Source organism: Helianthus annuus, chromosome 1 (assembly GCF_002127325.2).
Source record: "Helianthus annuus cultivar XRQ/B chromosome 1, HanXRQr2.0-SUNRISE, whole genome shotgun sequence".
In the NCBI taxonomy this organism is placed as follows: Eukaryota; Viridiplantae; Streptophyta; class Magnoliopsida; order Asterales; family Asteraceae; genus Helianthus; species Helianthus annuus.
The window spans coordinates 89755693-89772336 of record NC_035433.2 but is presented as its reverse complement, the minus strand read 5'-3'; the positions used below and the strand labels follow the sequence as shown (position 1 = coordinate 89772336).

Sequence of the window (16644 nt, the reverse complement as noted above, 5' to 3'; positions counted from 1 at the left end):
GACTTTTTATTTTGAAGTATTTCTCCAAACAAGCTTTTATATAGCTTTTGTTTGTTTTTGACTTCATCAAATTTTTTTTTCCACATAAAAAGGCGAGTTTACGAAAAACCGAGCTTGTTACTAAAATAAAGGGTGAAAAATAAAAAGGGTTTTTTGGTGGGTAAAAAGAGTTTTTGGGGTAATGAAATGAAAGGTTTAGGCTCAAAGGGGCTATCTAGGGGGATTTTGGGTAAGTGGTAAGAAAAAAATGAAAAATAATGGTTTAGAAAAAAAAATATGGTTAGTCCTAATGCCTCCATCACTTACTTACTTGGGTTTAAGTTGGTAAGGACCGGGAATGTATCGTCGTGGCAAGTTCTAGAGTTGTAAGAACCAAGCGGCTATTCACACAAGAAACGAAAAATGAGCATTTAGTCTAAATATGTATATTTTTATGCTCAATAAAGGCTCAAAACTCACTTTTGTGGGAATGGGTTTTTAATGTGATCAAGTATATATAATCGAATTTTTAACTAGACTTGTTATGCCGTTTCGTAATTTTCTTATGTTGGTTCTTTGTTATCACGACGCTATCGGTTGTAAATTTGTAAAAATATAACCTTTTTAGAACTTGTTATTCCCAAATTAAACTAAGACAAGTAAAAGAAAAAAAAATGAAAAAGTTTTTGAAAAAAAATTTGGGGTGTTTAGCGGTTCCAATAGAGTTTTGTGTAAGGCTTGTATTTAGGATTTGCAAAATTCAAGGTTTTAGCATCCCCCCCCCCACACTTAAATTACACATTGTCCTCAATGTGTCCAAAAATAAGGTTTTTGGTTTATTAGAATGTGTAAAAGTAGGTTAAAAAGTAAAGATTTATGTTACTGGCATCCTGGACACGGCCCCGTGGTGACCGGGCACGGCCCCGTGGTCAAGTGCCAGTAACAAAAATTAAAGAATTAAAACAGAAGCCTGGACACGGGGGCGTGTCCGCTGAACACGGCCCGTGTCCAGTTACCTGAACTGGGTGTTTTTCTGCAGGTGGCTCAGCACGGGGTCGTGTTGGTTGGGCACGGCCCGTGTTGAGCCTTCTGTGATGGAGATTTGTGTCGGGTTGCTCTGTTCTTCGTGCATGGGTCCATTTTTCTCGTTCCCCTTTTCATCCATTACCATCATGAGTGTGTTTTATTCGTTAAACAACCATCAATCTTAAAAACCATCATATCATTGCAAACATAGAGAGATATTACATAAAGTTAAAGATGAAAGTACATAAATATTAAACCATGGAGTTCTAGCCCTATGTTTTATTCTAATTTAGCAAAATTTCCAAGAAGCTACTAATCTTGGTTAGATAAGGCTTTTTAGAACTCCTTCTTCCGGGTGTGGTCCTCCTCATATATCGGCGAGCCACTCCTCTACCTCCCTTGGAAGGAGAAAAGAGGGCTCATTTGCATTAGTTTGAGGAGTTTCGACTTCCGCTGGAATTTCTTGTGGGTGTTCCATGGGAGGTTCTGCGGAAAAGTCTTCCCACCCGGTAGGGTTGTTAACCCCGAGTGCCAAGTTCCAGTCTTGTTGTGGAAGGACTGGTTCCATAGGAGGTGCTACCAGAATGTTTAACCTTTGGTGCAAAAGGTTAATTTCTTGGAAGCTACTTTCAAGTCCCATCATAAGATCGTTAATACGGTCAATTAGGACCTCCTCTACTGACGTCATTTCGTCGAGAGCTTCCCTCAATGCTATCACATAGTGCACAAGTGTAGCTTCAACGGAGGGCCTTCTTCCCCTTCGGCTGTTTGAGGAATGAACGGATGATGTTTCGCTGTTTTCACTCGCCATTCTACGAAAAATAAACCGAAAGTAGTTTATATGACGAAACAGTTTCTGGACACGGCCCCGTGCTTATTGAGCACGGCCCCGTGTTCATCTTTCTGTAGAATTTCGAAGCAAGGAATCTTGGATTTTTAAGTTATTTTCTGAATTTATGTAGACTTTTTGGTCATAAATAACTTTAAACAATGTTACACAACATGTTTTCACCAAGATTCCATGATCAAAACTCATTGTTTCCTACCACAAAGGTTGAAGAATTCAAACTTTTCATGGTAGTTCTTGGAGAAAGATGAAAAGAAGGAAATGCCTAGAAGAGGAAAGGACAAGATGGGTTGTTGGAACCTTCTTTTAGACTTACCTAGGATTGTTTGAGAGAAGATTCCTTCAAATCTTTGTCCCAAGTTGTAACGACTCGTAATTCCGTATTTCCAGGTTTTTCTAGGAAATGCGTGATCGTTTTTCTATCTCCGAATCACAGTCGAAACCGGATAAAAAAATGGATTTAAAACGCGAAACGATGAATACCGACACTATTTTTGCTTTTTTTTAAATCTAAAATTTTTATTTATTTATTTATTTTCTTCGACCTTAGATAATGTTCGATTTTGAAAACGGGCTCGTAAGAGTATTCGGGTCACTAAACACGGGAATTGAGCTTGTGGGCCTTGGGCCCAAGCCCAAACCCACTAATTAAACCCTAGGTATTTATGTCTAGTAAAACCCTAAATGAGTTTTTGGTTGCAGCCGTTCAACTAATTCTCTCCTGTGTTCTTTGTTTGCCTGCTACTACACCTTACCACCCATAAAACAAAACACAGAGAATTCATCATCTCCCCTCACTCTCAATGATACACACAATACCTTACACAACCACAACCATCTCGACACCTTCACAACATCGCTCCATATCACCCTCGCACTCGTCGGAAGGATCAGCCATCATCGGAGTTCAGTTGCAACCACCATTAACGACACCGGCACCGCCCTAAGTTCACGACGGTATCACGTCGGAACTCGTATTGTTTCGGTATACACTACTCATTTCTGTCAGATGTGGTTTAACGCAAGTAACGCTAACAGTGGATATGTTTTTGTTTCTTTTCTGGTTCATGTTCGGCATCTCTCACAATCCAACCTTTCGCTATTTCCCTCACTCTCTCGTTAACTTGAAGCCAACCGGAGTTTCTACGAAACTTTCGGACCAACGTTTCGGTATCGATTCTATCCTTTACTATGTTTCAATTTATTCTTGTATTACCCTTTTGTTAAACTGTCGAAAACATGTTAATAAAAAAAACGGATTTAAAACATAACAGTTGGTTCGGCTGGGTATTGTGTGCCAACGAAGAAGATGATTGAGGATTTAATGTATATAGGAAATAAAACTATTTAATAAATAACCACTTAGAAGATGGCATATTCTATTTTGATTTTGATGCATCTGACACTAGAATATGCACAAGTTCAAATTACGAGCATTTAAATATTGTGAATATGCATTCTCATGAAATGGTTTTTTTTTTTTATGGGATTCTTTTCTTATTTTCTTTTTTCCAAATAAATAATAATATGAATTAAATTTATATTCTGACATAAAGTATGTAGATACGTATTTCTAAAACCTATTGTAAAGTTTTAGTCTAGAATGAAAAACACTATTTTCATTATTCCATTTTGATGGAGGTTATTAACGCTATTTAAATATATGTTCTCAAATCGATGATACTGGTAAAGGGAGAAACATAATAATTTATTATATGGCTGAGGCTCACTATATATTCACTAATGTTGTAAAGAAAATAGCTTTGATTAAACAAAAAAAAAATGATTTTAGTTTGTTAATCATAAAACAGACAATTATGTAACTATTCCATAAACTTTCTTTTCTCTCTCTCTCTCTCTCTCTCTCGTAGAATCAAGAAGACACTTTATACAAGTGTGACATATGGTATTCATGATTAATTACCAAATGTTCTTTTTTTTATTTATAAATTCATTTTCTTTTAAACCTTAAATCATAAGCTATTTTTGTCTTCTTCTTATTTTATTGTTATTCTTAATTCTTTTTCCTTCAATAAAATTATTAATAACATGGGTATCTAACTATAATTATTTTATGACAATTAAATGTAATAAGGACATAAAACATAATTATTTATAAATCATAAACATTAAGAAATTTATTAAATCGCCTCTCGTGTGGTATTTTAATATCTAGGGTAATCACTCTCATTCGTTCTCTTGGATTCCCGTTTACTCATGCACCATCGTTTGCCCATATAAGGTGACCGCGGTGTTCCACCCTTTTAAACTCGTACACTCGTCGACACTTGGATAATCGGAAGACTTAGCAATTATGTGAGTACACTCGACCCATTTACATTTTAAACCACTTTTGGGTTGTAACATGTTACCATACAAAATTACACTTACACACACAAAAACATGCTTTATGAACTCAATCCGTTATACATGCTACTTGTTATGCTAGATAATACATGCTTTATGCCATTACTATGTTATACCCTCGCTTAACAATTATAGCGCTATAGGAGTAGCACACCACCCGACGGGGGATTGTTAGGTCATTATACTATACGGTCTCGTCACTTTTGTGGCGAGGGATGCTAAATACTAGTGGACACTTTGGGTTTAGACGTAATAATATGCATGCTAATTACCTTGCTTACAAATTGCCATGTGGATTCGAGTAAAATGCTTTATACTTATGTTATACTATTTAAACCTTGTGTACTCGCCTTTGCTTTTGCATTGAATTATATTTTAAACATGTTACAGGTTGGTGATTGATGACACTATGAAAATGGATAGCGAAGATGCCTAGATACTCATTTAGACGCCTTAAGTTTAAATCATTGTATCAATTTTGTTATGATATGTTGTCACTTGAATTTCCTTGTATGTTTTAACAATTTATGAAATGAAATGAAATCGGTTGAATTAAATATTGTCACTAATAGTGTTATGAAGTCTCTAGCAATCTTCACACTTCGTCTCATCCCGATGTTTCCGCCATTGGTTGGGGTGTGACAGATTGGTATCAGAGCCATAACTATAGGGAATTAGGAGAAATTGCCATGCTTTTTACCTAGTCTATAGTTCTAGAGCTTTATTCTTATGTTTTGCTTGAACCACTTGCATGATACTTTATTTGCTCCCTATTTATTTTCTTTTGGCCTTTTAAACATATATGTCACTTTTGTGTTAATACTTGCTTTATTATTTGTTAATACTTGTTGTAATGTCCTAATCTTTATGTGCCATTTTTTACGTGTTATTTTCTTGAGATGCTTCATGTGCTTATACTTATTATTATTTTGAGCATACGTCTTTTTACTCGTTTATACTAAAATCAAAACCACTCGTAATACACAAACGAGACACTTCACCAAAATAGGCGTGAAACCCACGATTTTGTGATCAACTCTCAATCCATCTACTTTTCCTTTTTACATGAAATTCACCATCAAGTTAGGAGTGAAATCCTCACCTTGATGGAGAAATTCAAATTTCAAATTCTAGTGGACCCTCGTCAAAGTGTTGAAATTAAATTTTGACCCGACGAGTACTAACCACACTTAGGATACGAAATCGTCAAGTTAGGGGTGACACCCGCACCTTGTCGACTAGTTCCACTCCTTGATTTTTTTTTCATAAATCCCGCCAAGTCTCGAAATTTCAATTGATTTGGGGCATGTAGCAACCGGAAGGGTAAATACCGTTAACCGACTTGTCGGCGAGAGTATTTTACCTATTAGGCCAAAGCATGCTCCTCAAATTCAAAAGACTTTTCGACCACTTTGGTTAGTCAAAGTTCCGTTTTGGAACACTCCAAACTTTGGTCAAACATGTGTTTCTATTGTTCATTTTATACGATGTAATCTTTCAACCTCGAGTTTTACCTTCGATTTCTCTTTTCACACGCACAACATATCGAACCTTTTCGATACATTTATATATGCATTATTTTCATATAATTTAAATTCATATTCCTTGTAACAACTAGTGGAGACGTATCATCGAGATTGGAGTGATTTCCTTACCTTGACGATTAACTCCACTCCCCTTTTCTTAAAAACGACCTCACCAACGAGTTAGGGGTGATTCCTTTACCTAGGTGATCGTTTCCAAAACGCCTCTTCAAAATATCTTATTATGCAAACTCGATCATACTTTATACCCAAATTGCTTAATGTTATTCAAAATACCCACTCATACCGATTTCAAAACACATTGTTTTATCAAACGTACTTCTTATTCTACAATCTATTTTCACTCAACTCATATACGCGAAAATCATAGTCATGTCTTAATACGTTTATTGCTCGAACTTCAAAACCTTACGAAGTGCTACCTACCAATTTAATCGGTTCAATGAAACTCTTGCCCATGAACTTCATATTCGACTTAATCACTAAAACATGCTCACCTTCTACTTTTAATCAAAATCCAACCAACTTTTCTCAAATACTTATAAGATCTTATAGAAGTTATATGATTGTTTTACGAGATACCCTTTTCAACATCAACAAATCATTTGTTATTTTTTTTATTTACTAAGTCCTTTTGCTAAATTTCTCTTCTAAGGATCCTAGTTTTCACAAGAACCTCCTAAATTCATAATTTCTTATTTGATGAAACGAACTTACTTTTTAACGAAAACCTTTTCCTGCACCAATTTACAAAACACGCGGGCAAGAAGACTTCATGGGAACCGACAATCTTTGACTTACATGAAATTTTTTTTTTTTAACAAAAGTAGCATTTCAATCATTACAAAAATACATTATGCTTAACCAATTAGTACTTTATATCCTCTTACATACACAACTATATTCTACCCTTCCAATCAAGGTCAACCTAATTTTGATTCGATAGACTCAATGTTTCATTTAAACAACTATACATGCATATCATCGTACACATTTTGGTCGCATACCTCGCGATAACATCATTTATATCATTCGTATTTACATACTCGACCTTTTGAATGTTTTATACACTTAGAACTGTGATGTCCCAACAAACACTATATACGCAATATTTATTTTTCATACCTATACCTATGTTCATACGTTTTATGCTTGTACTTATACGCATACTACTTATACGTTTTACGCTTCTGCTTGTACACATACTATTTACACGTTTTATGTTTATGCTCATACATACATGTGTATTCATACTTAAACTTATGCTCATACTTTCATCCTTACTCATGATTCATACATTCGTACCTATACGCGAGCGTAACCCGAGGGATTCGCTTGCGTGGGTCCCACACATACTTAAACATGGACTTGCTTATATAATATATCCTTGTACATGCACATTCTAAAATTTTTTTTGTATACCCCGATTCATACACAACTAGTACAAGCTATGCGGATCATGCGACGATCAAAATAATCACCGGTGCACACGGGATTATAGTGATAGGCGTATGAGAACCATAGAGTGTACTACTGTGTTTGGTAAGACACGGAACGTAACATGACACCGAATACAAAACGGGTGTAATGTGGTCAAAACATGGTGGATACGCCGCTGGTACTTCCTATATATAAATGTTTTTCCCATATTACCAAACTTTCGTAAAACGTGCCATGAGAAATTCGGTTGTTTACAGACTTTTTGGACCTAATACAAACTTTAATCAACTCACAAACGCACTATACGTAAACTTTAATAACACACAAAGGCATTGCTAAGCGCGCAATATCTGATTATTCATGACGAGACTTCATTCTTAACACACTACTTTCGTCTATCCGATACTTATGCTATTCTTATACTCATAATCGTTATTAGATAAATCGTTCACCCTTATACCTCAATTATTCTCCGTTATCTCAAACTTCAAAGCCTGGATTTTAAACAATCCTCTTCGGTTTGCAAAAACCCTTTCAAGTTTTCCTTCTAAACAAATTTCGGGACGAAATTTTCTAAAGGAGGGGAGACTGTAACGACTCGTAATTCCGTATTTCCAGGTTTTTCTAGGAAATGCGTGATCGTTTTTCTATCTCCGAATCACAGTCGAAACCGGATAAAAAAATGGATTTAAAACGCGAAACGATGAATACCGACACTATTTTTGCTTTTTTTTAAATCTAAAATTTTTATTTATTTATTTATTTTCTTCGACCTTAGATAATGTTCGATTTTGAAAACGGGCTCGTAAGAGTATTCGGGTCACTAAACACGGGAATTGAGCTTGTGGGCCTTGGGCCCAAGCCCAAACCCACTAATTAAACCCTAGGTATTTATGTCTAGTAAAACCCTAAATGAGTTTTTGGTTGCAGCCGTTCAACTAATTCTCTCCTGTGTTCTTTGTTTGCCTGCTACTACACCTTACCACCCATAAAACAAAACACAGAGAATTCATCATCTCCCCTCACTCTCAATGATACACACAATACCTTACACAACCACAACCATCTCGACACCTTCACAACATCGCTCCATATCACCCTCGCACTCGTCGGAAGGATCAGCCATCATCGGAGTTCAGTTGCAACCACCATTAACGACACCGGCACCGCCCTAAGTTCACGACGGTATCACGTCGGAACTCGTATTGTTTCGGTATACACTACTCATTTCTGTCAGATGTGGTTTAACGCAAGTAACGCTAACAGTGGATATGTTTTTGTTTCTTTTCTGGTTCATGTTCGGCATCTCTCACAATCCAACCTTTCGCTATTTCCCTCACTCTCTCGTTAACTTGAAGCCAACCGGAGTTTCTACGAAACTTTCGGACCAACGTTTCGGTATCGATTCTATCCTTTACTATGTTTCAATTTATTCTTGTATTACCCTTTTGTTAAACTGTCGAAAACATGTTAATAAAAAAAACGGATTTAAAACATAACAGTTGGTTCGGCTGGGTATTGTGTGCCAACGAAGAAGATGATTGAGGATTTAATGTATATAGGAAATAAAACTATTTAATAAATAACCACTTAGAAGATGGCATATTCTATTTTGATTTTGATGCATCTGACACTAGAATATGCACAAGTTCAAATTACGAGCATTTAAATATTGTGAATATGCATTCTCATGAAATGGTTTTTTTTTTTTATGGGATTCTTTTCTTATTTTCTTTTTTCCAAATAAATAATAATATGAATTAAATTTATATTCTGACATAAAGTATGTAGATACGTATTTCTAAAACCTATTGTAAAGTTTTAGTCTAGAATGAAAAACACTATTTTCATTATTCCATTTTGATGGAGGTTATTAACGCTATTTAAATATATGTTCTCAAATCGATGATACTGGTAAAGGGAGAAACATAATAATTTATTATATGGCTGAGGCTCACTATATATTCACTAATGTTGTAAAGAAAATAGCTTTGATTAAACAAAAAAAAAATGATTTTAGTTTGTTAATCATAAAACAGACAATTATGTAACTATTCCATAAACTTTCTTTTCTCTCTCTCTCTCTCTCTCTCTCGTAGAATCAAGAAGACACTTTATACAAGTGTGACATATGGTATTCATGATTAATTACCAAATGTTCTTTTTTTTATTTATAAATTCATTTTCTTTTAAACCTTAAATCATAAGCTATTTTTGTCTTCTTCTTATTTTATTGTTATTCTTAATTCTTTTTCCTTCAATAAAATTATTAATAACATGGGTATCTAACTATAATTATTTTATGACAATTAAATGTAATAAGGACATAAAACATAATTATTTATAAATCATAAACATTAAGAAATTTATTAAATCGCCTCTCGTGTGGTATTTTAATATCTAGGGTAATCACTCTCATTCGTTCTCTTGGATTCCCGTTTACTCATGCACCATCGTTTGCCCATATAAGGTGACCGCGGTGTTCCATCCTTTTAAACTCGTACACTCGTCGACACTTGGATAATCGGAAGACTTAGCAATTATGTGAGTACACTCGACCCATTTACATTTTAAACCACTTTTGGGTTGTAACATGTTACCATACAAAATTACACTTACACACACAAAAACATGCTTTATGAACTCAATCCGTTATACATGCTACTTGTTATGCTAGATAATACATGCTTTATGCCATTACTATGTTATACCCTCGCTTAACAATTATAGCGCTATAGGAGTAGCACACCACCCGACGGGGGATTGTTAGGTCATTATACTATACGGTCTTGTCACTTTTGTGGCGAGGGATGCTAAATACTAGTGGACACTTTGGGTTTAGACGTAATAATATGCATGCTAATTACCTTGCTTACAAATTGCCATGTGGATTCGAGTAAAATGCTTTATACTTATGTTATACTATTTAAACCTTGTGTACTCGCCTTTGCTTTTGCATTGAATTGTATTTTAAACATGTTACAGGTTGGTGATTGATGACACTATGAAAATGGATAGCGAAGATGCCTAGATACTCATTTAGACGCCTTAAGTTTAAATCATTGTATCAATTTTGTTATGATATGTTGTCACTTGAATTTCCTTGTATGTTTTAACAATTTATGAAATGAAATCGGTTGAATTAAATATTGTCACTAATAGTGTTATGAAGTCTCTAGCAATCTTCACACTTCGTCTCATCCCGATGTTTCCGCCATTGGTTGGGGTGTGACACAAGTTGGTCCAAATGTGCAGGATTTTTGGCTGCATTTATAGAAAACGACAGCCTTCTGGACACGGCCCCGTGTTCGCTGGACACGGCCCCGTGTGCAGATGAAATTCTGACACAGTTTGTCCGTATTCTGACGTTCTGATCAGAAGGGAATCTTTTGGTAGACACGGGGGCGTGTTGACCGGGCACGGCCCCGTGTCGGGAAGCTGTTTTATGAAGTTTGTCGCTACTAAGGAGTTTATTTATATCGGGTGGTTCTTGATTTGTTGGAACAACCCCAAAGTGCCTAAGATACCTTAATTGTCCTATACTAAGGCGAGAACGCAAGAGGTTATCGGTGAGGGTAATTCCTATTTTCATTCTAGGTGGACAAGTCCAACCCTTTTCCGGGCTCTCGTTAAAGAAGGTGTATGCCGAATCGCTCAGGTCTATGTATGCATCGAACGAAGTCGATGGGGAGTCCTTCACGGCACAATCGACACAGGGACGACTATCGTCCAAGTCTTTTCTAGGTATGAAGGTATTTTCGGGAGCAACGAGGTTGTCGGAATGCGGTTCCAACATTTCCTCATGGTCATCATCTTGGGATGGATCTATAAAATCCTTCCTAAGTTCTTTTGACCAATTGAGAATTAGCTCTTCTAGTTGAAATAACTCGTCAAGGAGCATTTCTCCTAGAATATCTGGCTGGGCGCATTCGAGGGAGAGATAGTGCTTATTTTTACTTTCGCCCCTCTTAAGGTTACAAGGAATCGGTGGGTCTATATAGTGGGGCCTATAATTGAGAAAATAACATTTTAATTCCTCATGTTCGCCTCCACATAGTCGACACCACATACCATAAGAGTGCCGAAAGTAAAAAGAATTACTATCACTCATGTTTGTGTCAGAAATTACCAACCGCCGGGATCTAACGGTTCTGTTTTCAGTAAGAGAATCTTGGGCACGGGGGCGTGTTGAGTGGACACGGCCCCGTGTTCAGCTTACTGTCTGACTTAAAACAGGATTGCCAGTTCCAATAATTGAGCACGGGGGCGTGTTCAGCAAGCACGGCCCCGTGGTGAGCTCTGCAGAAGCTGAAAATCTACGAAAAATCCTAAAAATTAAAGAAAAAAATAAAAATATGATTAGGCCGTTGAATCCTAACTTTCTTAAAATCCTTGTGTCCCCGGCAACGACGCCAAAAACTTGATGTGCGTGAAGTGTGTTATATTTTAGATGTATATTTAAGCCCTTTTTACACTTTTAGCCAAGTTTTAAATTTATAAAACACGATATTCACTAACACTAAACACACATATGGGCAAGTGCACCCATCGTGGACGTAGTATAGTGTTGGTAAGATACCGAGGTCGTCCAAGGACACAAGAGCTTTTAATACCGGTTTATCCTCAACGTCTAATCAAATCAAAAAGTGAGAAAAAAAATTTTTAAACTAAGAAAAATAAAAACTAACTAAATGCTGAAATATAAAATAAAATAAAAACAGCTAGACAAGATGAATCACTTGGATCCGACACGTGTGTTAGTATAACCTTTGATTATTTTCGCACTTTTGCACTTGTTTAAGAGATTATCTTAGTTATTGTAGTAGGCCCCTCTTTTGAAGGCGACGTTACCCTCAACCCAGTAGTTTGAGTCAGCAAGGATACAATCCTAAAGGGTCGGATTATTGAAAGATAATGAATTAAGTTATTAATGCAAATTGTGGTAGGCCCCGCTTTCGGCGGTGACGTTACCCTCGGCTAAGTAGTCTGAGTCAGCAGGGATACAGTCCTAAATAGCTGGGTTATAGTATTAATAGTAGTTAACTTATGAGGGGGTCAAAGAGTTTGGATCCCCGCCATCCAATACCTATGGGTATTGAAGGAGATCCTACTAAATTTGACCCGGGTCCCAAGCAGGACCTCTAAACGCTGAACAAGGGCAAGACCCTTACCAAACCGTTCCCTTAGCCCCCGACCAGGTAGCCAACATACCTCCATATAGACCGTGGAGATATGAATGGTGAAAATCTTTTATTTTATATAGACAGTAAAATAACGCCAAGACACCACGGACAAACGATAAGGAAAGATCACCTTCAACATAAGTAACTAGTTATTAAAGTCATTAATACAAAACCAAATAAAAAGTGCAAAAGATTAAAAATAAAAAGTATTATACTAAACACTTGTCTTCACCAAGTGATGTAAGAGACTTAGGCAAACATGGCCTTGATTGTCAAGAACTCTTACGATCAATCTTGGATCCCGAGACGACTCACACACTCTACGATGGACAATGGATGATGGTGGTGGATGATGGTGTTATGGTGGTGGTGGGTGGTGGATGAAGTGTGAGAGAGGTGGTGTGCCAAGGGATGAGATGGAATGAAACCAAGCACCCCTATTTATAGGCTGAACAGAAGGCTGGGCACGGCCCCGTGTCCGCTGGACACGCCCCCGTGCCCGTCTGACACTCTCTCTCTTCATTAATTGTAATTCGCAATTACAATTAATGCGCCTGCTGTACTTTCACCATGCCCCCGTGCCCGCTGGACACGGCCCCGTGGTGGGCAATGGAAGCTTCTACTAGTTTGTCTTTTCTGCTGCTTCTTGGGCACGGCCCCGTGTTCGCTGGACACGGTACGTGTTCAGTCTTCTGTTTTCTCTTCTTTGCCTTGGGGGGTGCCGTTGAGGGTCCGGGCAGTCTACTTTTATTCCTTTTCTTGTATTTATGCTAGAATTAGTTGTCTTTTTGCTTCTTTTGTGATTTTGAGCTCATTTCATCCTGAAAATACAAAAGAAAGATAAAACACTCTTTTTCTAACATTAGTACTTAAAAAGGGTTAGTTCTATGCCTTAATTGATGTGATTTATATGTTGCATTTTACACACATCAATTACCTTAAGTCGATCGTCCCCTTCTCTCAATGTAATTGTTCGTGCAATATTGTGACAACCCGAGATTCCAAGACCTTTCCTTAACGCGTCATCTGTTTTGCAGTCTCGTTTTACATTTCGTTGTACGTTGTGCTGCGAATATTATTTTTAAATGATTTCCAATTTAAGTTAGTATTTGATAAGTTAATGATTGGGCATGTTAATGAAATCCATATTAATTAAAATGGTGCCCACGAAAATTGTTGCATGAGAGCTCGACGAAAGATTGCTCATTTGAGGTTTCGTCTCCATTCGAAGTTTCGTCACTGAGATGGGCTCTTCGGCCCAAGTAAAGCCCATCTATACTTGGCTACATTCACGTTATATTATGCTTATGTCATAAGAGAACGATAATAGAGAAACCCTAGATCCTCTCTAACCGGCAACATTCTCTTCTCTTTCGAAGATCTTCGTGATTTCTTCTCAATTCTATCGGTGAGTCCGTTATACCGTTAATTGATCTAACTTCCTGTTGCATTAGGTCACATGATCCTTAGACTGAGTGAACTAATTTTGTTATGTCTTGCGACTTATTTGATATGATTGCATGACTAGATTGTTCGATAATATTTGATGAATATGTGTGACTTGTTAGATGAATGCATCACGTGGATAAACTTGAAGCCCACTACATAAATCGGTCCAATAATAACTAAATGCATTAACAAGTTGTCGGCCATTGTTACTAGTTTGTGACACATAAACTAGTAACACGGATTGCACATGAATCACACACTCACTATAAGATGATACGATGTATAATTGTATGAATATCTGTGTTGCATGATGTGTGGTATAGTGTGAATTTGTGTTATGAATGTAACCATGACCTGGAAACTTGAGATAACTTATGTAATGATACGTGCTAGGCTTGTTACTACTTGAGTACTGTGTGTGATGAATAGGTGAACTATGAATTCATGAAACTGACTGCCCTTGGTAACCACGATAGGGTTTGATTGATCAATTTTTAAACAAGCATTTAGTCTAACCGAGCAAACCGAAGGTGAGTTCACTGCTCTTTTTCAAGCATGCGTCCCGGGGAGGGACATCTGGTAAATATTCCGGGGAGGAATATTGGGTAATGGGTTTGACTGGAATGTTAAACCGGAATGTTGGATAATACACTCACTCCTATCACCTTAAGTCCCATCTTCTACTGAAACGGTTGCCGGAGAGGCAACGGGGTTATCAGTTGATAGCGGTATTATGTTTGGCACCCTCACACCATACCGGGAAGGACGGGCGTGAACTAATTACCTTAAAGCATGACCAACGTTTTGATAGAGACATTGGGTTGGGCAAATACATCTTGTAGCCACTTGCGGTAATCGAGTTAATAACAACATCAAGTCAAATCATCAAATTTGTGAAACGCTTTAATCTGGTAACTGGTATCTAAACACGTTAACAAAACTTTGAACTGACCAGCGTCGTCTGCCACACTTGTCTGCATGCTTGCAGGTCGTTAGATATCTTGGATTTGGGAACTTGCTGTCTGGAGTAGCTGGAGTGGTCATGGGTCGACTGGAGGGATTCATGTGATTGAACTATTGATATCATACATTGGTTTTTGAAACAGTTTAACATTGGTTTACTATTTGATTCCGCTGAACATGTTGGTTTTCATTTAAACAAGTTAATGGTACTTTTCATTAATAATTGAGGATTTTATTTCTAAACTTGAATGAGTTCAATGAGATTAGTGGCTCGTTGTTGGTACGTCACACGCCTAGTAGGGACATTCCCTAGGTGGTATTTTGGGGGGTGTGACAGTTTGGTATCAGAGCCACTGGTTATAGTGAACTTGGTTTTAAAACGTTTTTATAAAACCAGACTATAATCGAACAGATCCGAAATCGACCATGACACTCAGCTCCAGATTGCAAGGTTCGTCTTTCTCACTTGTTGCATACATTACATGGATAGTACACATTTGTTTATGACATAGCATACGGACACACACTTGTCCCTATAGTATGATTACATGAATTGCTTGCTTACATTACGATGCATTAGTAGTATGTCATAGTCTTGGGATTTCTGTGATCTTATCGTTTTGATAACCTCTGTTTGGCACTCGAGTTTGGGGAACCATTTGACATGAGTTAAGAGGAACTGAGATGAGCATGCAAATCACAATATTATTGTGGGTGCACACATAAAAATAATGTGGGGTGCATGCGAGTCCCAGTGAGGCTTAACAAGTGATAAAGGGGTTCCGTTCCGTTATTTGATTGATGTGAAACACAACAGTCCATAGGAGCCGTAGCAGTGATTGTCTCCTACTCGAACACGATCTTTTCACTCCTCTCTGAATTCTTTCGAATCTCAATGCTATCGAGCATTACCTAAACACCCATCTAAACGCCTAGCAAACTGGATAGAATGTTAGGTGCTTGTACGGACATCCCTGAGTGGGATGTCGCAGCGTCGAATGTTTGGTCGATACCCTTCTCACTCCTCTTCTTTGGTTGGAACTCAGTATATTGGCGCCTTAGATCCCGAAGTGCGATCACTTCTGTAACACTCTAGCAACATACCGTGTATTACCCCAGTCGACTTGCAAGAACAATGGACAAGAGGATAAGCGTAGTATCTCACTGACCTCAGTATTAGAACGGCCCTGGTTACCAGCAACGAACACCAGCAAATTGACTTCAATCAAATCCTTAATCCTAGCCAGCGACTCATGGAAGTCAACTCCTACGAATCAATCGGGACATAAGCAATGACAAATGACTATAGAGTGGAATGTGTAACTTCCCATGCAGTGAGTAGTGCCTTAGTACGTGACACGGAACGTGAAAGATGTACCCTATTGGTGAAATGTCACAGGACCCCGTTACAAGCAGCAACATTAAGGGCAACAATCACGGCGACATTTAGGCGCTCATAATCGTAGCTTATAGTATGAAAGCGAAGGTGCCTACGACATGGATTGGCCGTTGTTAAATCAAGACGACACACAACCAAGGGAACGATGACAGTATTGGAAATTCTCGTAACGAAAACAACAAACACTGGGAACGATGCTCGTGGAAGGGCATTTAGGAATGGCGTGGGCGACGCCAGGATAATAGCAACATGGTAGCTAGTATGGGTAGCAAATCGCTTCGTCTCTGTTCTGTTTAACCCTGACGCTTCTCTAAGCCGAACCTGTTGTGGAATTGACTGAGGGCAAGACAACAAAACCTCATAGGTTTGTTGGGATGCAAACTCGACGTTGTGTAACAAGTGTTCAACATCGGCCTTCCTTCTACTACCCCTGATGGTTACAACGCA

At 37.7% G+C, this 16644-nt stretch overlaps 2 long non-coding RNA genes across 2 annotated transcripts; both read left to right on the top strand.

The window, feature by feature from the left end:
- The first annotated feature begins 2372 nt into the window (after positions 1 to 2372).
- Positions 2373 to 4776, top strand: LOC110871978. Its single transcript, XR_002554035.2, has 3 exons — positions 2373 to 3022; positions 4029 to 4168; positions 4610 to 4776. It is a non-coding gene; the product is annotated as an uncharacterized LOC110871978 (long non-coding RNA).
- A 3164-nt stretch (positions 4777 to 7940) lies between these two features.
- LOC110871982 lies at positions 7941 to 10350 on the top strand. Its single transcript, XR_002554040.2, has 3 exons — positions 7941 to 8601; positions 9608 to 9747; positions 10189 to 10350. It is a non-coding gene; the product is annotated as an uncharacterized LOC110871982 (long non-coding RNA).
- Positions 10351 to 16644: the final 6294 nt, after the last annotated feature.